This window comes from Phascolarctos cinereus, unplaced genomic scaffold (assembly GCF_003287225.1).
Source record: "Phascolarctos cinereus isolate Bilbo 61053 unplaced genomic scaffold, phaCin_HiC Scaffold_5;HRSCAF=322, whole genome shotgun sequence".
NCBI classification, from domain to species: Eukaryota; Metazoa; Chordata; class Mammalia; order Diprotodontia; family Phascolarctidae; genus Phascolarctos; species Phascolarctos cinereus.
The window spans coordinates 448,683,836-448,706,673 of NW_027555958.1; the positions used below are offsets into that span (position 1 = coordinate 448,683,836).

General features: G+C 40.2%; 1 pseudogene across 1 annotated transcript in view; it reads left to right on the forward strand.

The window, feature by feature from the left end:
• LOC110209313 (cytochrome P450 4X1-like) overlaps positions 1 to 22,838 on the forward strand; it is a 45,202-nt pseudogene that overhangs the window by 6,977 nt on the left and 15,387 nt on the right. The window contains exons 3-9 of the transcript XR_013487430.1: positions 9,213 to 9,348; positions 13,519 to 13,563; positions 18,276 to 18,403; positions 19,070 to 19,194; positions 19,283 to 19,437; positions 20,775 to 20,884; positions 21,894 to 22,084. The product of XR_013487430.1 is annotated as a cytochrome P450 4X1-like (transcript). The remainder of the gene's footprint in view (positions 1 to 9,212; positions 9,349 to 13,518; positions 13,564 to 18,275; positions 18,404 to 19,069; positions 19,195 to 19,282; positions 19,438 to 20,774; positions 20,885 to 21,893; positions 22,085 to 22,838) is intronic.

Sequence of the window (22,838 nt, forward strand, 5' to 3'; positions counted from 1 at the left end):
AAGTCTTCTAACTTCAGAAAGAAATAAAACACCAAGGAGATGTAGGGAGGAGACAATAAGTAAGGAATCTCTAGAGGGGTAGGTGAGGGAATAGGTTAAAGTGTGTGTGGTGGGGTATTGAAGAGTGTTTAGATTTATGGGATTGGGAAGATAAAGGAGGAATCCAGGGGGTGGAGGGTAGGTTAAGTAATAGGAGGGCGAGGTGGTGGTTAGAAGTGAAGTAGAGGAATCATCAGGGATAGGAAATAAGAGAGGCATAAACAAAACAAAGATCAGGAGTAGAATTTGTTAGGGAAAGTATATGTTTATATACGTACACATGTGTATATATATCTATGTGTATGTATATACCTATATCCATATATAAATATATCCACACTTAATTTTAGCCTTCTGGGGAGAGTGGGGGGAAGGACAGGAAAGGGGGAAAAGAACAAAGTAAAAATTGCATAGCAGAGAATAAAAGAAAACTTACAGGGAAGCAAAGACAACATGGATAGCTCTCAACACAACATGTAATATCTATTACATAGGCTTTCTTGACATGGAATTTCATTGCTATATATTTTGAATCCTCTACCACATTTTTTCTTTTCTTATTTTGCATTTATGTTTTAATATTTATGTTTATAATATGTTTCTTTTTATTTTCTTATTGTGTATTTAAGTTTTAGAAAAAAAGTAGAAAAAACCCTGAATTTTTTTTAGGAAGCAGTGGGGAACCAGTGAAGACTTTTACACAAAAGAATGACATGACCCTATCTCTCACTCACTGCCTTTCTGCCTGCACCTATGTTCATCTATCCTCTTACCCCAAAATCAAACAAATAAAAAAAATCTTCCATTGACCTGTGGCCTTCCCTCGCTATTATCCTGTTTACTTCTTCCTTTCACTTCTTCTTTAAAAATTATTTTTATTGATGTCTTTTACAGATGTTTTTCACATTAACATAGTTTCCTTGATATCCTTCCCCTTCTAAGAGCATCATTACATATGACAACATTTTTAAGGATGAAAAAAAAGAAAAAGAAAGAAACATAACTGATCAATACATTTTAAAAGTTCTAAAAATACGTGCAACGTAAACACCTGTGGATATCCCACTGCTGCAAATTCTTTTCATATCTCTTATTTCAAATCTTGTTTGTTCTTTATACTTTCACAACATTTACTTTTGTTTCATTTTTTGTGTGGCTTGTAGCATGTGAGATTTAACTAAAGGATAAACAAAGGCAGATCTTTCAACAAGACAACATTTATTAGCAGGGGTCAATAAACGGTCAATGGATTACTTCTATTTATGCCAAAGACCCTGAGCAAAAAGACTGTTCCCCTTTTATAGGTTTTGGGGAGAAGAGAACAAGAATAGAACAGGGTAGATGACATCAGGAGTTTGAGTAGAAAATGATTAGTTACAAAGCTGAGGTGCAGGGAACAACATGATTGGTTAGAAATTTGGTAATTGGGAACTGGATAGGGGCAGAGCCAAGATGGCAGAGTGAAGGCAGTGACTTGCTTGAGCTCTCCCCCAAAGCCCTCCAAATACCTATAAAAATAGCTCTAAACAAATTCTAAAGCAGCAGAATCCATAAAAAGACAAAATGAAACACATTTCCAGCCCAAGACAACCTAGATGGTTGATCAGAAAGGTATATGGCACTAGGTAGGGAGAGGAGTGCAGTTTGGCATGGGTATGCAGGCCACAGAGAACCTGGAGCAGGCCTCAGAGAACTGAATCACAGGCAGCTGTGGCAGATTCCTGATGTCTCAACCCATGAAGGCCATAGACAACTTAGAAGGTCAGTGGGAAAAGTCTGTTTCTGCAGTGATAGAGAAGCTAGGTCACAGCCTCAGTTCCCAAGCGAGCATGGCCCCAGGACAGCGGCTGCCTCCTGAACTTCTGGCCCACAGACTGAGGGGGAATCAAGTGGCTGATCAGAGGGGGATTGCAGGGATCTTTTTGCCAGTGCTGAAGTGGAATCTCTTGCTTTGCCTGTGCTTGGATCAGGGTCACAGTTCTGAGGGGCAGTCCTGGGGTGAGGAGGAGGGCTGGCGTGGTGGAGCTTGTAGTGGCAGTAGAGAGGAAATCTTCCTCACAGTTCCAAGGCAGAAAAGAGTGCTTTTAGTCACTCAAAGACCAGAGCACAGGCCAGGAAAGGAGTAAACACCTTGCCCCTTATCTTATCACCTTGGAAGAACTGAAAATTTACAGGTCCCTAGAAATATCTCTGAAAACAGCTGTACAAACCCCTGAAGCTTAGGACAGTACATTCTCCACATTGGAAGCAGACCTCTACCTTCATAAAGAGTTTATAGCTCAAGTAATTGGCTGGGATCATGAGCAAACATCTCAAGAAGTGTCAGACCATAGAATCTTTTTTTTTTTTGGTAACAAAGAACAAAACATACAAGCAGAAGAGGACAACAAAGTCAAAGCCCCTACATCCAAAGCCTCCAAGAAAAATATGAATCAGTCCTAGACCTTGGAAGAGTTCACAAAGGAGCTTGAGATGCAAATAAGAGAAGTAGATGAAAAACTGGGAAGAGAAATGAGAGTGATGCAAGAAAATCATGAAAAACAAGTCAACAGTTTGCTAAAGGAGACCCAAAAAAAAATACTAAAGAAAATAACACCTTAAAAAAATAGCCTAACCCAAATGGCAAAAGAGGTCCAAAAAGCCAATGAGGAGAAGAATGCCCTAAAAAGAAAAATTGGCCAAATGGAAAAGGAAGTCCAAAAGCTTACTGAAGAAAATACTTCCTTAAAAATTAGAATACAGCAATTGGAAGATAGTGACTTTATGAGAAATCACGACACAGTAGAACAAATCCAAAAGGAAGAAAAATTAGAAAATAATGTGAAATATCTCATTGGAAAAACAACTGACCTGGAAAATTGATCCAGGAGAGAGAATTTAAAAATTATTGGACTATCTGAAAGCCATGATCAAAAAAAGAGCCTAGACATCATCTTTCAAGAAATTATCAAGGAAAACTGCCCTGATATTTTAGAACCAGAGGGCAAAATAGAAATGGAAAGAATCCACCTATCTCCCCCTCAAAGAGAGCCCCAAAGGAAAACTCCCAGGAATATTGTAGCCAAATTCCAGAGTTCTCAGGTCAAGGAGAAAATATTGTAAGTAGCCAGAAAGAAACAATTCAAGTATGGTGGAAACACAATCAGGATAACACAAGATTTAGCAGCTTCTACATTAAGGGACCAGAGGGCATGGAATATAATATTCCAGACGGCAAAATAGATAGGATTGCAACCAAGAATCACCTACCCAGCAAAACTGAGTATAATCCTTCAGGGGTAAAAAATGGTCATTCAGTGAAATAGAGGACTTTCAAGCATTCTTGATGAAAAGACCAGAGCTGAATAGAAAATTTGACTTTCAAATACAAGACTCAAGTGGAACATGAAGAGGTAAACAAAAGAGAGTTATTAAGGTTGAACTCTTTACATTCCTGCATGTAAAGATGACATTTGTAACTCATGAGACCTTTGTCAGTATTAGGGTAGTGGGAGGGAAAAAATTATATGTGTGTATATAGAGAGAGATATAGATAGATAGGTAGATAGATAAATAGGTAGGTAGGTAGATAGATAGATAGATAGATAGATAGATAGATAGATAGATAGATAGATAGATAGATAGAGTTGAAGATGAAAGGGTCATATCTGGAGAATTAAATTAAGGGTGAGAGAGGATTATACTGGGAGAAGGAGAAAGGGAGAGGTAGAACTGTGTAAATTATCTCACACAAAAAAAAAACAGGAAAAAAGGCTCTTGCAGTGGAGGGGAAACAGAAAGGTGAGAGGGAATGAGTGAATCTTTTTCTCGTAGGTTTTGGCTTAAGGAGGAAATAACATACACACTCAATTGGGTATGGAACTCTGTCTTACCCTACAGGAAAATAGGGGGAGAAGGGGACAAGAGAGCAGGGATGATAGAGAGGAGGGCAGATTGGGAAAGGGGTGTAATCAGAAGCAAACTTCTGAGGAGGGACAGGGTCAAAAGAAAGAATAGAATAAATGGGAGGGGGAGTGGGATAGGATTAAGGGAAATAGAGTTAGTTTTTCACTACATGACTACTATGGAAGTGTTCTGCATAACTGCGCATGTATAACCTATATTGAGTTGCTTGCCTTTTCAATGACAGTGGGTGGGAAGGGAGGAAGGGAGGAAATTTGGAACCCGAAGTTTTAAAACCACATGTTTAAAAAAAATGTTTTCACATGCAACTGGGAAATAATACAGGAAATGGGGTATAGAAATATATCCTGCCCTACAGGAAAGTAGAAGGGGGAGGGGATAAGAGAAGAGGGGAAGAGATAGAAGGGAGGGCATTCTAGGAGAAAGGATATTCAGAATGCATGCCACCTTGGGGTGGGGGGAGGAGGGAGATGAAAATCTGAAACTCAAAATCTCGTGGAAATGAATGTTGAAAAGTAAAAATGAATAAATTTAAGAAAAATTTTAAAAAAGAAAGAACTGGATAAATAGAAGCATATATAGAATGATGTTACATGTGCATACACACATACATATATGTGTATGTGTGTGTATATGTGTCTAACGGTAGCCATCTCCAAGGTGGGTGGAAGAAAAAAAAAAGAAATTTACATGGTAACTTTAATACATATTTGAAGGGAATAGCAAGTTATACATAGTAGATATGCAGTTTTATGTGCAATCATCTTTTTTTAGTATTCTATGTTATGAAAATACTTGTTTCATTCCATAAATAAAATAAAGAAAATTAAAAATAAAGAAAAATAAACAACAAAAAAGAAATTTGGTAACTGGAACCAGCAACAATCCACTTTCTTCTCTCATGAAACTAAGAAGTGCTCATTGTTTCAGTTCAAGTGTGAGATAATAACCCAGACTTTTGGATAGCAAACGAGACATCCTTGAAGGACAGCTTGGCAGAGTAAAGATGTCAGCCCTAACTCCCTTTCCTGCACACACATTCCCTGAGGTTAGCAAAATTCCTTGAGGCAAGAAGAGTTCAGTGATTAGCAGGAGAACTAAATTTCTAGAATTAACTCATTACAGGCCCGCTGAATTCTGAACTAAGTTCAGAGACAAAGAACCACAACTTCAGCAGTTGCAGGACAAATTCAAACTGTCATGAATAGGATCAATAATGAAATGATAAGGGCAGCTGGGGGGGCACAGTGGATAGAGCACCTGCCCTGAAGTGGAGAACCTGAGTTCAAATCTGGATGTCTTGGGGAGGGTGGTGGGGAGGAAGGGGGAGAAAAATTTTAAACTCAAAAGCATATGGAAGTGATTGTTGATAAATCAAAATAAATTAATAAAATTTAAAAAAATTTAAAAATAACAAAATTTAACTGTCACAAAAAGTGCTACTATACGTATTTTGATGTATATAGACACCTTATCAACAGTTTCCTTAAAGTATAAGCCTAGTAATGGAATCTCCAGTTCAAAGGGTATGGACATTTTAATCGCTTTGTTTTCAGAATTCCAAATCGTTTTCCAAAATGGTTATACTGACTCACAGCTTCACCAGCAATGTACTAGTGCGCCTATCTTCCCATAATCTCTCCAACTCTTCCTACCTTTTGCCACATTTGTCAATTTGCAGGATGGGAGGTAAAATTCTGAGGTTGTTTTGATGTCCATTTCTCTTATTATTTATGATTTGGACCCATCTTTCATGTTGTTAATAATTTGTAATTCTGGGATGTAGTACGTGTTCAGAAAAGACTAGTACCTCTGGTAGGAGGGCTGCTGAGCCATTTTCAGGGCTGTTTTCCACGCATGTCTTCCTGATTCACTCAACTGTCACGTGTGGCTCCAAAAAGCATGTGCAGTAGCCACATCCCAGTATGACCCCTGTTTCAACCAGGTTGAGGGTGACTGAGGGGTCTCAAACCCATTGGTGAGTTAGGGGAATGTCTACGCCCAAGCACATGAAGACTTCCCCCAGAAGAATGGGCAGATGAGAACAGTTTGTTCCAATAGTCATGAAAGTGGCTGAAGCAGGTGCTGTGAAGAGCTTAGAGCTTGATTGGACATCAAAGATGCCAAGGTCATCCATTGCACCCTAAGCCATCCCAAATCATCTTGACTTTTCTCTTGCCATTGGACTCCAATGACTCTGGAAGAGAGAATGAGGCTGACAACTTTGGGCAACTTTGCTTTACTTAAATCCAATTTATGTGCAACTCAAAAGACATCACCCATACCATTTTACCATTTTACCTACCTCAAAGTCTTGTGACAATGGCAAGTGATGAAGCAGCAGGTGTGGATACACTGGGAGTTATAATCACAACCCTGCACGCAGGTGACCCAGGCCATAGGGTTATTTACTCACTGGACTGAAGCAGCAGTGGGATTCAGTGGTTCCCTGCCTGTCTGAGTAGCCTTTCTTAAAGACCACACTACTCATGTCCTGGCATGAGGAAGAAGATAGAAAAGGTGCTCTAAAAATTGTCTGTGTCACCCAACCCTGGCCTACTTACCATGGCAGGTAGAGATACCACCCCTGTGGTCAAAACACAGAAAAAATGTACAAAAAATTGCAAAGATGATTCCACTCACCATCAGTACATGGAATGTGCACATACTTATGGACAATGTGAAATCCAGTAGACCTGCAGGAAGAACAGCTCTTGTTGTGAGAGAACTCAACAGGTATCATATCCAAATAGCAGCCATGAATGAAACAAGGCTAGCAAATGAAGTCTAGCTTGCTGAAGTTGGAGCTGGATACATATTATTCTGGAATGGCCACAGTGAAGGGGGAGTGCTGTGAAGCTGGTGTAGGCTTTTCAATTAAAACTAATCTAGTCAACAAGCATGTGTGCCTCCCAAAAGGAGTGAACGATAGACTCATGATAATGAGACTGCCACTTGCAGGAAAGCACCATGCCACCATCATCAGTGCCTCTGCTCCCACCATGATGAACTCTGATGAGATCAAAGAAAAATTTTATGAAGACCTGGAGACCTTCATCATCGATGTGCCAAAAGAGGACAAGCTTATAATTCTGGGTGACTTTAATGCAAGAGTAAGCACAGACTATCAGATATGGCAGGAAGTCCTTGGGAGGACTGGAGCTGAAAGTATCAATAGCATACCAGGAATGCAGGGCCAGTTCAGTATTAGGAAAACTATCAGCATAATTGATCATATCAACAACAAAACTAACAGAATTGATGCAGAAAAAGCATTTGCCAAAATACAACACCCATTCCTATTAAAAGCACTAGAAATCATAGGAATAAATGGAGTCTTCCTTAAAATGATAGATAACATCTATCAAAAACCACCAGCAAGCATTATATGTAATGGGGATAAGCTAGAAGCATTTCCAATAAGATTGCGGGTGAAACAAGGATGTCCATTATCACCACTGTTGTTCAATATGGTATTAGAAATGTTAGCTTCAGCAATTAGAGAAGAAAAAGAAATTGAAGGTATTAGAATAGACAAAGAAGAAAAAAAGCTATCACTCTTTGCAGATGATATGATGATATACTTAGAGAATCCTAGAGAATCAAGTAAAAAAAAATTACTTGAAATAATAAACAAATTTAGCAAAGTTGAGGGATATAAAATAAACCCACACAAATCATTGGCTCTCCTTTTCCTTTGTTGTTTTGTTTTATTGCTTCATTCTCGTGGTTCCTCTCATTAGTTCTAATTGTTCTTTACATCATGACTAATGGGAAAATATGCTTAATATGAACATTTAAGTAGAGCCCATATCAGATTGCATGCCATTTTGGGTGGGAGGAGAGGAGTGGGAGAGGGAGAAAACTTAAAACTCAAAATCTTATGGAAGTGAATGTTGAAAACTAAAAATAAATTAATTATCAAGAAGAAAAAGAAAGAAAACAATAGCAATAATCGCTTGCTACTGAAGACTTGTGCATGTTATGACTGTCTCATCTGCCAACACCAACATCACTCAACACCAACACTGTCTTCTGTTCATCTAAAGGCAGTATAATTTCGTGATTGCACCCTCACAGCAAACATTGACATTTAATAGACTAGTTCATGGTAAGTGGAAGAGAAAGACAAGCTGTGAGAGTGATAAAGGCTATTTGTGGTAGAGAGCACTGACTGATCATACAGACTCATCTTCTCCAATCTAAATATTCTCATTCAACAAAAGTGGTGGCCCCAAGGCAAAGTGACTGCCAAAAAGACTTAATGTCAACAGATTAGAGCACTTCACTGAGTGGGAACAGTTCATTGCTCACTTGGAGGAAAGCTGAGCCAATACACAGTTAACAACAGTGGATCAGGAAAGGAGTGGGCAGCTTTCAGAGATTTGGCTCAAAAAAAACCATAATGTGCAAATTTAGAGACCACAAATGTTCATGTGGACTATTTGTGACTGCCCTGTAGTAGAGCCTTCTGAGCTCATATTGGTCTGAGCAGCCATAGCCAGACACACCGTATCTTGACTCCAACATGGTGAGGTTATATGGGTCCTCTTTGAGAACAAAGAACAACAACCAACCAACCAACCATCTGGGAGCTCTACGTGAGCTGGATTAAAGAGAAAAGAAACCAGAAGTTGACTAATAGCTTCCACATGGAGATGAGAGCCTCCATTTACAGGCTATTGAATTAGTTCAGGCAAGAGGTGATGAGGGCAAAGGGTAAAGGCAAAGACTGTATGATTGGAGTGGAGGGGATGGGGGGAGAAATGTTAAGGAGATAGGGCTGACAAGACTTGCAAATGGGTTGTATGAGAGGCTTGAAGAAAGGGAAGAATAAAGGGTCACTCCAAGTTTGCAAAGATGCAGAAATGAGCAAGTTTAGAAGGAGGGGATGAGTTTGGAGAAAATTTGTTTTGGAACTCTTGAGTCGGACATGCTCATGAGACATGGAGATGAAGTGAAGATAGAGATGTCCAGAAGGCAATGGCCTGGACCTGCAATCTCTCTCCACTCTGGATCTCCAAGGGGAGGGCTGGATAACCTCATATCAAGGGCACAGTAGAAGGGATCCTTGCTCATATGAGGGTGGGAGTAGATACTTGTCAGGTCCCTCTTCTCACTTTGGAGGTTCTGTCTTTCCATGTTTCCATTGCCTTCCCAAAGATTCCTAAGCTCGTCATGGAGTTCCCAGGGCCTGGAGTCTGGAAGTTGAGGGGCAAAGAAGCTGGGGTTCACTGTCCCAACTCAGTTTTTGCTTTTCTTTATTGCAGCATAACACAGAACTAGAGATATTTAAGGTGGGGCCCAAAAAATACCCCAGTGCTCTTACCCTTTGGATTGGACCTTTTCATGCAGCATTACATATCTACGACCCAGAATATGCCAAGACGTTCCTGAACCAAAAAGGTAAAGATAAGCGATTGTACTTCACAGAATATTGGAAGATATATTGAAAGACTGGAAGACTAGAGCTAGAAGGAACTTGAGAAAACATCTAATCATACCCATAGATGAGTGAGAATCCTCTGAGGCAGCTAAGGAATACAGTGGGGAAGATGCTAGGCCTGGAGTCAGGAAGACGTAGGTTCAAATCCAGCCATGTGACCTGGACAAGTCACTTAGCCTCTGTTTGCCTGACTTTCTTTAACTATAAAATGGAAATAATAATAGCGTCTACCTCCCAGGATTGTTGTGAGGATCAAATTAGATAATATTTGTAAAGCGTTTAGCATGGTGTATAGTAGGCACTAAATAAATGTTTATTCCCTCCCTTCCTCCACCCCTCCATCAACGTATCAGATAAAGAGACACCTGTTCCCACTTGCCAAATTCCCAAGGCCTCCCACTCCACTTTGGGCTAGCACCAATTGTCAGGCAGCTTTTCTTTACGTTGAGTGATTCCATGGACCTCATCATCCCCTGGATGAATTGGGCCAGTCTCAGATAGGGTCACAAAGGATATAGAGCAAGGAAAAGAGGAGAAATCTTTACTAGGTCTTTAATGGAAGTAGGGGCAGTCTGAGCATGTCCCTGACTTTTGAGAATGCTGGACTGAAAGGCAGTCTCCTTGCCCTCCCTCAGGTTGACTTGAGGCTCCCCACTAGGCTTACAGGCACAAGCCAGCTGATTTTGCAGCTTTGCCCAGATGTCCTCTAGACATTCTAAAGGTCTTGAGGATCTGTCCTCCCTGCTCAGATGTTTCTCTTTTATCATCACCTCTCCCTCCTCTTTTCCAGAGATCATGAGACTCCCTGGGATTTCAGTGGCCTGATGAAACCAAGATGATAATTTTTGAATTGACAGGGCACCTTTAGCTTGCCAGTGACACAACCCTTATGTCTGTGTATCCTTGAACAAGTCACCTAAACTTTCTGTGCCTTATTCCTTAATCTTTAAGATGAGATGGCCTCTGGATGCATTGAGCACTACAGCTCATAGTCCTACAATGCTACCACCCCATGTCCTTCATCCAGACCATCTCCTGCTTGGTATCAAAGAAGGTGAAAAGCCCAACTTAGTCAAAAGAAGGTGAATGGGAGAGCATAGAATAAGAGTCAAGGTCAGTAGATGATATTGAGGGATGTTTCATCCAAGCTGTCACAGATACCATCCTATCCAGTTCTATATACGCACAGCTTTGGGGGAGGGTTGGGAAATGGGATGAGCTGTCTACTGAGGCCTCTTCAGACTCTGAGGTTCTAAGGTCCCAGACCCAGCCCGTGACTCCCATACTTGTACCCAACTGGTTGTTAACTGTTCTGCTTATTTTCCAAAATCCTTTTCAACGTGCCACACCAGACTGCCCTATCTGCATGTATTAGTATAACACTCCCTCCCATGCATTGATTTCATCAGTCTTTCAGTGCAAATAATAGTTCCCAGATTTACAGTTTATTTTATGATGGTGACATCACTAATTGCTACTTTAGGAGGCCTCCTTGTCTTTCAAGAAAGCATTCTTTAAATCCCACAGGAAGGTGAACATTTTACCAAGACCTTCTCCTGCACAACCAATCCCACTTGTGTTTTTTCTATTCTTTTTAGTATCTACCCCTCTTTCCTCTTTTTAAATTTAATTGAATATCACACCTCCCTAATTCCCTCCAACCTCTCTTCACTGGAGGTTTTCTCCCAGCTTTCCCTTCCATTTTGCACCACATGCATCCATGATTGTTTTCTTTAAATTCTCTTTTTTTTAAAATGATGAACTTAACAAACGTCAACATTGCATATACAAAGAAAAATGGAAAAAATCATATATGGATCTATGAATTTCTGTTACGAGGAGTTTATAACTCTCAAAACTCTAATGTTAATACAGTAGAACTAAATTGTTCTGCTGGTCTGTGCTACCATGTGAACTTCTTTCTCTTTTGTTTCTGTGTTTTTAAATGTTTCATAAACACTCTTCTTTATCTTCTCTCTTTGGGGGAGGGGAGGGAATTTTATCACTCTCCACCAAATCAAAATGTTGTCTGTGTCTGGAAATGCCCGTGAACCTTAATCCATTACCACTTGGTTGAAACGTAGGAATCAGTTTTTGGCATGAGTCTTCTGAAGTTGTGGTTAGCTTCAATGAATCGATCAGAGTCTTTCACAGTTGTTTCCTTTTATGTTGTTATGGTCATTCTGCTGTTTATTAGTAATAATCACTAGATTTATATAGCACTTTAAAGTTTACAAAGCACTGTCCATAGGTTATCCCATTTGATCCTCACAACAACCCTAAGAGGTAGGTGTTACTATTATTCCCATTTTACAGATGAGGAAACTGAGACTGAATGTGGTTAAGAGACTTGCCAAGGGTCACACAGCTGGTAAATGTCTAGGGTAGGATTTGAATCCAGGTCTTTCTGACTCCAAATCCAGCACTGCACTGCCTTGCTGCCTCTCACTCTGCATCATTTCATTCAAGTCATCCCAGGTTACTCTGAAGTCTTTCACATTTGTGATTTCTTATGCTATAATTATATTACATCACACTGACGTACCATGAGCCTTTCCACCAACTGATGGCACCAGTTTCATTTCCAGTTGGTAACTGTGATTTTTAAAGAACACAAAAATAACCTTTACATATGCAATATTTTGTATTTCAGATGGTATGGATAGAGGGACAGTGTTGGAGGCAGAAAGTCCTGGGTTCAAGATCTATCTCTCACACATACTTAGCTACATAACTATGTACAAGCTGCTTGTCAGAGCTACAGACAACACTGTAAGATTAGAAATTGCAGAACAGGTACTGACATACATCCATGAAGAAATTTCCACACCAAGAGGAGCATTATAGCTGACTTCAAGAGTTTAAAGGACTGTCACGTGAAGGAGAGATTAAACTGGGTTGATCCCAGAAGGCAGATTCAGGAGCCATGGTGGGGGTTGGGGTGAGGTTAAACTTGACTTTGATGTCAGGAGAATCTTGTTAACAAGCAGACCTATCCTAGATCAAAATAGGTTGCCTTAAGATCTGGTAGCTTCCCCCTCCTTAGAGCTCTCAAAACAGAAGCTGGAGGATAACTTATGAAGCATGTTCTTGTGGAAATTCCTTTTGTATGTGGGTTGGAAATGGTGCCATTGAGCTCTCTTTCAATTCCCAGATATTCTGGGTGCCATGAAACAGATGAAATCAGAGGACCCTAACTGCCAATTCCTGCCTCCCCCTGCCTATAATAGCTCGAAGTCCCATATTCCTTTCATAAGAGGAAACCACTCCTAGACAATCCTATAGTCACATGCCCCCCCCAAGTCACTACCCAAACCACAACTAAACCGATAACTAAGGCAGCCCATCCCTGGCTCCCCAAGAACCTTCCTCACAGGCTTATTGGGAACACAAATGGAAGAGCATCCACAAAGCACTTTAGAAGCTGAAAATCTACCTAAATGTCAGAGGGTGCTATTATAATTTCTTGTCCACCCCACCCCACCCAACCTCCAGGCCTGCTATGGGAAGCTGGTCTTCTTACAGTTGCTCCAAGAATGGGGCTCCAGCCTGACTCAGCCTCACACAGTAGACCCATGGCCCTGGATGGTAAGGCAGAAACCCTGGGCCACACTTCTGGCTGTCTGACACTTATTCCTGTGAAACTTTGAGACTTCATTGTCTCATCATATGGTAAGAGCCCTATTCCAGAAAGCACTGAAGGCTGAGATCTTCCCTATAACTTGCGAGAAGGAATAAGCAGCAACTCAAAGCTTTGTTTTTGTCTTTTCACCTCGTCTGCTCTGTCATGTACCCAAGGAAGCAGCTGTGGTTTCCCAGGGTACTGCCCCTTACCTGTAAAATGCTAGGTTCTCCTTGCTCACGTTTTGTGTTTCTTAGTACCCAGCTCAATGCAGGTCCACACAATCCCCCCCTTTTTTTTTTTGGTTAGGCAATGGGGTTAAGTGACTTGCCCAGGCTCACACAGCTAGTGTTATGTTTCTGAAGCTGGATTTGAACTCAGGTCCTCCTGAATTCAGGGCTGGTGCTCTATCCACTGTACCACCTAGCTGCCCCTTTCTCCTCTGATTTTATCTAGTACAGTTTCCACATAATGTGAGCTTTTTCTGCCCTTTTGCTTAACTTTACAGATCTCAAAGTCCAGGTGGGCTACAAATTCTTAATCCCCTGGCTTGGTAAGTATCTTTGATCAGTTTATTCTTCTCTGTGTGGGTCAACAGTATGCCATATAAGCTAAGAAGTGATGTTCAATCAATTTTATCTAACAAACCTTAATTTAATACCCACTGTTTGCCAGGTATGGTGCTAGGTGCTGGGGATAGAAAGAAAAAACAAAAATGAAAACCTAGTCCCTGCTTGAGCTTCCAATAAGTAACCTTAAATAAGTTTAGAAACCCAAGAAAAGTAATATATACCCATCTAAAAAATACAAACTAAATTCAAAGTAATTTCTGGAGTGGTGAGAGCTAGCATCTGGGAGAAATCAAAAAAGTAGTATCCAGGAGCATCTAGGTGGTGCAGCTAGGTGGCACCAAACTGCATAGAGTGCAAAGGCTGGAGTCAAGAAGACTCATCTTCATGAATTCAAATCTGTCCTCAGATACCTACTGGCTGTGAGACCCTGGGTAAGTCAATTAACCCTATTGATCTCAGTTCAATGAACTGGAGAAGGAAATGGCAAACTAATCCAGTATCTTTGACAAGGAAACCCCAAACAGGGTCACAAAGAGTTGGGCTTGACTGAAACAGCTAAACAACAACAACAAATGTGAAAGAAGAAAAGTCCCTGCCCTCAAGGAGTTTACACTCTAATTGGGGAAGACAAACATGTGAGAAAGCTGAAAGGGAAAGGAGAGAAGAGGAGGCATGGTGACGTCAGGCAGAGAAGTGCCAAAGTAGTACAGACAGGTGAAAAATGAGATGTCTGAGCTGAGGTCTCTCCTTAAATGGAGGTTTAAAATTCATGACCCCACCCTCCAATCAGAGAGGCAGAGGGTAGTGATGAGATCCAGTACCAAGGCTGATGAGATTTATTCCAATAGTAGGAAGCTTGTTAGTAGGTATGGAGTTGGGGTGACAAACAATGAGTTCAGTATGGGACATGTTGTGTTTGAGCTGTTTCCGAGACATTTGATTTGCAGTGTCCTGGTAATGAATGTAAAACTGAAGTTCAGAGAGGAAACAAGATTGATACATAGATCTGTGAGTCAGCAATATGCAGCCATATGGAGCTGATGAAGTTACCGGACGTTATGGACAGATAAGAGAAGAGTTCCTGGAACAGATCCTCAGGAACAACCGTAGTCAAAAGGGCAGGGGTAGAATATGATTGATGATCCAAGAAGAGAAATTGATGAGTGGTTAGACAGGTAGGAGGAGACCCAGGAGGCAATGTTATTGTGGAAACCTAGAGAAGAAAAGATGGTTGCCAGTGTCAAATGCAATAGAATGAGAAGGATTAGAACTGTGAAAAGAATGTTAGATTTGGCAAGTCAGAGAAGATTGGAGAGAGCAGTTTAATTCAATTGGTGAGATTGGAAACCAGATTGCAAGGGCTAAGGAGTGAATGAGAGGAGAAGAAATGGAAGCAGTTAATATAGACAGCTTTTTCTAGGTATGTGGCTGAAAACAGAAGGAGAAATTAAGCTTGAATGGATGACAGGGTCTTGTAAAGGTTTTTTTTTTATTATTTTTTAAGGATGGAGGAGAGGAGAATGTGTGGAAACATTAGGGAAGTAACCAGTAGATAAAGGAGTGGTTGAAGTTTAGAGAAATGGAACATGATTGGGGATAAGTATGATGCATGAGATGTAAGGCCATGGGATCAAAAGCACATATGGAGGTTTGAGTTTTGGCAAGCAAAAGGCAAATCTCATTGTCAGCATGGACAGCTGATATCAAAGGATTTTGAGATGAAAAGAAAGGGAGGGAAGGGAGCTCCTATTAAATGGTCTTAATTTTCTCTATAATGTAAGGGCCAAAGCCCTCAACTGGAAAGGGAGATGGCCAAGAGGGAAGTGTGGGACGCTTGAAGAGAGGTTTAAAATACTTTTGTGGGGATTTTGACAAGGAATAATTTAGAGAAGAATGAAAGTGCTCCCTTGCAAGAGTGAGGGCCGAGTTGAGGTGGAATAACATGAATGTATAATATACATAGACAGCATGATTGTGAGACTTCCTCCAACTCCATTTAAGAGTCTCTGAGTAGGAACAGGAGAAGCGGATGTTTGGATTGTTCCAGGATTGGGATGTGGCAAGAAATGAGTGGAGGAAAGGGTTTAGAGAGCACACGAGAGCATGTAGCTGAACTGACTAAAAACTACAGGGTCAAAATTTGAAAAGGAAGAAAGGAAAGTCAGAGCATGGCTAATGGCCATTAAAAGTACCGAGAAGTGGTGGGATCAGATGTCTCAAAGAGAGATAATAGATTTACCAGAGGTGAGGTATAAGGAAGGATGGAATGATAGGTTACAACTAGACAGAAGAAGGTCAAATTTTTAATTAAGTGGAATACATGTGGCAAATGGTGAAATTTGGTATATGAATGGAGTAGTAATAAGAGTCAGAGTAATGAATAATAAGGGAACTACTGACCAGATGAGAGAAACAAAAGCTATGATGGAGAATAAGAACAAATGACTATGCCCAAATTCCTGGGATGCTGCTAAAGAAGTCCTCAAAAGAAAAATCATATCTCTGAAAGCTTATGACAGGGTTAATGAACTGAATACATAGTATTAAAATATAAAATCAACAGATTAACAAGTCCCAAGTAAAAAATAAAATAGAAAAATTAAAATGCTGGAGGAGAAAAAGGCAAATTGGAAACCAAAAAGGATATAGAAATTGATTAAGCTAAAAGCTGATTGTGACAAAATTGATTAGCCTTTTGATAAACTGATTTAAAAGAAGTTTAGGAAAAATCAAATGACCTGTTCATAAAAAAAAGAATGAGGGAAAATCACAACAGACAAAAATGAGAAAAAATTATTGGGCCATACCATCACAAACTATAGATTAATTAAGATGAGAATTTTTTAAAATCTTTTTAAAGTATTTTTAATATAAATTTATTTATTTATAGTTTTCAATATTACTTCCACAAGATTTTGAGTTCCAAATTTTCACCCCATCTCACCCCTCCCCCACCCCAAGATGGCATGCATTCTGAATATCCCTTCCCCTAGTCTGTCCTCTCTTCTATCTCTCCCCCCGTTCTGGTATCCCCTTCCCATTCTATTTTCCTGTAGGGCGGGATAGACTTCTGTACCCCATTTCCTGTATTTCTTATTTCCCAGTAGCATGTGAAAACATTTTTTAAACATGTTTTTAAAACTTTAGGTTAATGAAGGTGAGAATTTAAAAGAAATGAAGAAATATCCACAACAGACATAAAATAACCTATTAATAGGATAGGAAATAGAAACACTAAATAACCCAAATGCAGGAAAACAAATTGAACCAGCTATAAGGAACTACCAAAGTGGGGAAGGGAGATTCCTGGTCCAAATGAATAAAGAGGTGGATTTAATTACACATTTTAAGGACTGTGCGTCCTTCTACTGTTCAAGTTATTCTCAAATATCTAGAAAGAAAATATTTTACTGTGCTCATTCTATGAGACACATATAATCCTCAGACTTATATCAGGGAAGGATAAAAGAAAAAAGAGAGAGCTATAGACCAACAGCATTAATGAATTGATTCAAAAATTTTAAATGAAATCTTGGCAAAATGTCTACAGCAATCTTAAAAGGACAGTAATTATGATTCAGTTGGATTTATATCAAGGATACAAGGATGCTTCAGCATAATAAAACAAAATAAGTAATCATTAAAAATAACCAAAACTGCAGCGGTTTTTTTAAAAAATATGGGAAAAAAGTATTGGACAAAGCATAACACCAATTCATGCTTACAAAAAACCCAAAAAACAAAAAATGACAACAACCCTAGAAAGCACAGGCATAGAAGGACTTTTAAAAATATTACTTAAAACGTATACATGTAAAACTGAAAGCCAACATTCTATGCAGTGGGGTCATACTAAAAATTTCCCAACAAATAAAAGAGTAAAGCAATGATCTTCTCTTTCCCTGCTGTTATTTGACATAGTTATAGAAATGTTTACTGTTGCTGTTGTTTCTCGACCTTCGTTCTTGAAGAGGAGCAATGACATCATGAGGGTGAAGTCTTGACTCATGCATGAATTGGATTTAAATGAGGCAAAGCCAGATCAGCTTCACTCTCTCCTCCAGTCATTGAAGTCCATTGGCAAGATGTTAGTAATAGCATTAAGGAAAAGAAATTAGAGGGGGGAAAGGGAACAATAAAGGCATAATCATAATAAAAGAAGAGAACAGCTATCTCTGTTTACTAATTACATTATTTAGACAGAAAACTCCAGAAAACCAGCAGAGAATCTGAGATAATACTTCAACAAAACAGTAGGATACAAAAGAAACCCACAAAAATTAACAGCAATTTATATAACAGTAACAAAAGTCATGATAGAAAGACAGAAATGTGTACACATAGACACATTTATATGTGTGTATTTGTGTTTGTGTGTGTAGGGGTTGGTGTAACAAAAAGAGACAGATATAAATACAGATGATATAGATATAGCTGTGGACAGGGAAGAGGCTATCAGTAGAAGAGACTGATGATAAATGGATGGATAAAATATTAATTAAGTGCTTAGTAAACAAGAAAAGAAGACTATCTGTACCTTCTAACAAGGCAAGAAAAAATATTAAGGGGAGCAAGAAGGAGAAGAGAGAATATGTGCACAGGGGCAAACCCCAAGGAAATAGTGACATTTTTGCTTAGCCTGGGCAGTGATGTCCTTGGTGTAACCCAGTTAGAATTGCTATTGTCTCTTAAGGAAACGGCCTGGTGCTCCTGAATGGTGAGAAGTGGCACCACCACCGGCGCCTGGTGACCCCAGCCTTCCATTTCAACGTCATGAAGGAGTACTTCTACCTAATAAAGGACTCAGTCTTCACGATGCCGGTGAGGGAAAAGGCTGCCCAGGCCCTCCCCACCAAGGTGTTCAACAACCATTGTGAAATGGAGCCTTTTGAGGGAGAAGCGTCTGCTTCTGTGTCCAGCAATGTGCTAGAACATTTAACAGAGACAAAGATGGAGGTGCCAGCAAAGATTAGACTAATTGGCCTTATAGAATATTTGCTTCAAACTCTGAGTTTCTGTGATACCTATAGTGCTTTGTTTCATTGGAACCTCACAGCAATTCTGTAAGGAAGATACTGCAGGTATTATTATCCCTATTTTACAGATGGAGATAACAATACAGCAAGAATCTTCCTTATAGAGTTGATAATAAGGAGAGAATAAATAAGAAATCTAAGACTCATGCTAATAAGTTTTTATTAGAATAAAATATTTATAACTACTTAATATATTAACACACAGTACGTTTATTAAATTTATGCAGTATTGTTCATGTAATATCCTAATAAATCTGTAACAATATAAATATAAAGGTAAAATCTTTGTCCATGATCATATGAGTAAGCTGCAGATCCAGTAGTCAAATCCAGAGGGGAGAAAGAGGAGGAGGGGGAGAGACAGAGACAGAGAGCAATGCCATGTGTAAATAGATAAGCAAAAAAAAAAAAGGGTTCTTGAATATCAGTGATAATGTAGATCTTCTCCCAGGATGAATGGGGAAAACTCAGAACCGAGGATAGTTCCATGGACATCTACAAAGCTCTCTTTTCAATGGTTTTGGACAGTGCCCTGAAATGCATGTTCAGTGTCCAGGATTTCTGCAAGGACAAAAGGTCAGTGGTAATGGGGACCTAGGATGAGGACCAAGTACTGACCACCACCCTGTCCCTTGGTAACACAATGTGACTTCTCTTCTTGCAGCTTCTTGACCACCTACTTCCAGAATACATCCAAAATCTCATCTCGCATCTCAAGGCGCCTTCACAACTTCCTCTATTACAGTGACTTCATTTATAAGCTGAGCCCTGTTTTCTGGGAGTTTCAAGCTCTCTGCCAAGAAGTAAAGAAGGAATCCGGTATTTCCTGAGATGTGGCCTAGCCATAGATGCCCTCTGGTTCATATCCCACTACTGTTTGGTGTGATGCAGTGCTCCTGGAGTCATAGAATCTGGGTTCAATTCCTGACTCTGACTAACTACTTATGTGCCCTCTGACAAGATACTTAACATTCCTAGGCTTCCATTTCCTCAACTATAACATGAAAGGAGTGGACTAGGAAGCCTCTAAGGTCCCTCTAGTTCTAGATCTATGATGCTATGATTGGCTGAGATACTCAATGCAATTCAATACAACAAGAATACATTACATGCTTTCTATATACCAGGCTGTATGGGTTCAAAGAAAGGAAGGATAATGGTCCTTGATCTTGAAGAGCTTATTAGAGAAGAGGGGCAGGGAATGCAATGCATTGGTTGACCTAAAAATTACAGACAAATTCATTGAATGGGGTTTGTGGGGAAATACTAACAAATGGGGAGAATTAGGAAGGGACTCACGTAAGATGTGGACCCTAAGGAGAGGCTTAGAGAAAGCTATGGATTCTGAGAGGCAGTATCTTTCAGAATGATGAGTTTCTGGAAATTCAAAAGTCTAGGAGAGTGACCAGTGGGAATTATGAGGTAAATGCCCTGAGTGTCCTCTTGAAATGAAAGACCCCAACACCCCCACCCACTCCAACCAGAGGAAAGGAGGGCCCCTGGAACTTGGTCGGTGCCTGAGACCATATGAGTGGCCTTACCCTGATGATGTACTGACCAGATGCATTTTCAAATGGTGATGCTGAGTGGAGGGAAATACATCTAAATACAGTGGCTAAGTGCCATTATAGCCTTGCTGTGTTAACAGCAAAGTAAACCTCTTTTGTTAAATGTTCAATGACTTGCAAATGTCTCACTTCATCCCAACACTGAACCTGAAATAAGAGTGTGCTGGCATGAGAACCAGGCCTACAGCATGCCTACACTCAGACTCTAAAACCTGCTTTTCTTCCCAACTTGTCTATTTCTCACACTAGCAGTATCACAGATCTCGGTCACTCATGTTCCAACCATTTGGAAGAGACCTCCAAAGTATTTAGTCCAACCTATGCCTAATTGACAAGCCCTTCCTAAAATAGCTAACAAGAAATCAAGAAAAGGCAGCACCCAGGGCACTGATTAAGTGTCTTTCAAGCAGCTGGGTATCAGCTTGCTAGATTATATTGTCATAGAGAGACTGACACTGCCAGATACTAACATGGGAAAGTGACTTGAGTCACCTAACAGGTTCACAGATGTCTTTCAGGGTCTTTGTCAGTGGCAGGATCTATGGCTCCCAGGTAACAGAAATATGTTCTTCCCCCTCCCCCAAACAGCTAAAGTCATCCAGGATAGGAAGGCATCCCTCAAGAATCCAGAGAAGCAGAACAAGATTCAAAAGGGGAAGAAGTACTGAGATTTCCTGGACATACTCTTCCAAGCCCAAGTAAGCCTGTAAAACTTCAAAGTAAAATACCTACTTAGTGTGTCCAGGCACTTGGAGACACAGAAACAAAAAAGAAGGGGCAACTAAGTGGCATAAGTGGATAGAGTACCGGCCCTGAAAAGGCAGAAAGAGCTGAGTTCAAAACTGACCTCAGATATTTGACACTTCCTAGCTATGTGACCCTGGGCAAGTCACTTAACCCCATTGCCTAACCCACAAAAAAAAATCCAGGCCATCAAGAAATTTCTATTCTTTTAGAAAACTATGGTATTTGGGAAATCAGACAAACAGGCTGAAAGCCTGAAATGGGAAATACTTGATTGTATAGTAAACTGGCAGCCCTAGGAAGATTCCCAACTTGGGGTAAAAGGTTGATCTAATTTCACCACTTTCTGTATGTAGCTCAGTCCCTTATTAATTTCATTTAGAAGCATTTAGTAAGTGCTCGTTGTATGTAATATAGACTATGCTAGCCATTTGGGGAGGTACAATGTTAATTAAGATGTAATCTGTGTCCTCACGCTCACAGTCTAGTTAAGGGAAGAATGTAGGTAATTGTGATATGCAATATCATAAAGGACATTCAATTGGTGAGGAACAGTGCTGTGGGAAGTGCAAGGGAGGAGAGGTAGAGTCTCCATCAACAGATTGCTCTGTGCATGAAGCCACGTAGACTAAGTGACCCAAGTGTGGGGCTTCATCCGGAGATGGTGCCAAGATGTGCTGGTTTCACTAGGCATTGGGACCCCAAGTCAGGTGAGATGGGGATTGGAACATACTGAGGACAGGGAGGGGAAAAGCATTAAGAAACATGAACATGTTTTGTAGAGTAGATGGAATGTTAGCAGCAGGTCTTAGAAAGTCAATAGGGTCCTGAAATCAGCGCCTGTTATGGCTTGAGGCTTCTCCCTTTAAAGCTCTGATTTTTCTTATAGTCATTCTGATGGTTGACAGACAGAACAAACCCATAATGCTGGCCTTGCATAAAGGAAAATCTTGGCATTTTTAGGGCACAGAGGGTGGAGGCCTTACAGATGAGGAATTAATGGACGAGGTCAATACATTCATGTTTGCTAGCCAAGGAACCGTGGCCTCTGGGCTCTCCTGGACCTTGTACTGCCTGGCAGTGAACCCAGAACACCAGAAGAAATGTAGAGAGGAGATCCGAGGTATACTGGGAGATAAAGACTCCATAACCTGGTAAGAGTCCTAAAGAGTCAATCCTGCTTCCTCAGTTGATCATTTGGTTTTTTCCTACCTCTTAGACTCAGGGTGCCAACACTCATCCTTAATTCTTCAGATCCCCTTGGTATGCGTCAGTTCAGTTGGAAATGATTACTCTCCTGAAAGAATAGGAGAAGCTCAAAATCCTCCCTCCTCCACCAAATGTAAGTGCCTCCTTCCCTCTGGCCTAAGTTCCTTGGTAAGACAAAATCTTAGTGCAGCAATGAAATTAATTCAACTTCAATTTAGCAAATATCCATTAATCATCTGTGTGTTAGACCCTGTGCTGGGGACAAAGGGAGATACAAAGAAAGCTAAAACATAGACCCTGCTACCAAAGAGCTTAAGGAGTATTAAAAGATCAGATACACAAAAACCTATGATTTCCCCATTGGATGTACCATTGGTATCTCAAACTCAACATGTCCAAAAAGAAACTTCTTATGCCCACCGCTGAAACCTTTCCTTCCTTTAGGTTTCCCTATTCTCATTGAGCCCACTATCATTCTCCCAGTCACCCAGGATCACAACCACCTTAGCTTCATTATCCTTGGCTCTTCCTTTTTTTCTCAACCAATCACTGCCCCTCTAGAACCAATCAGTTGCCAAGTCTTGTTAATTCCACCACAACATCTCTCATATTTGTCCCCTTCCCTCCATTTCCCATGGACTCTACTTGCTTAGATGATTATAACAGCTTCCTACTTCCTAAATGGTTTCCCTGCATCCA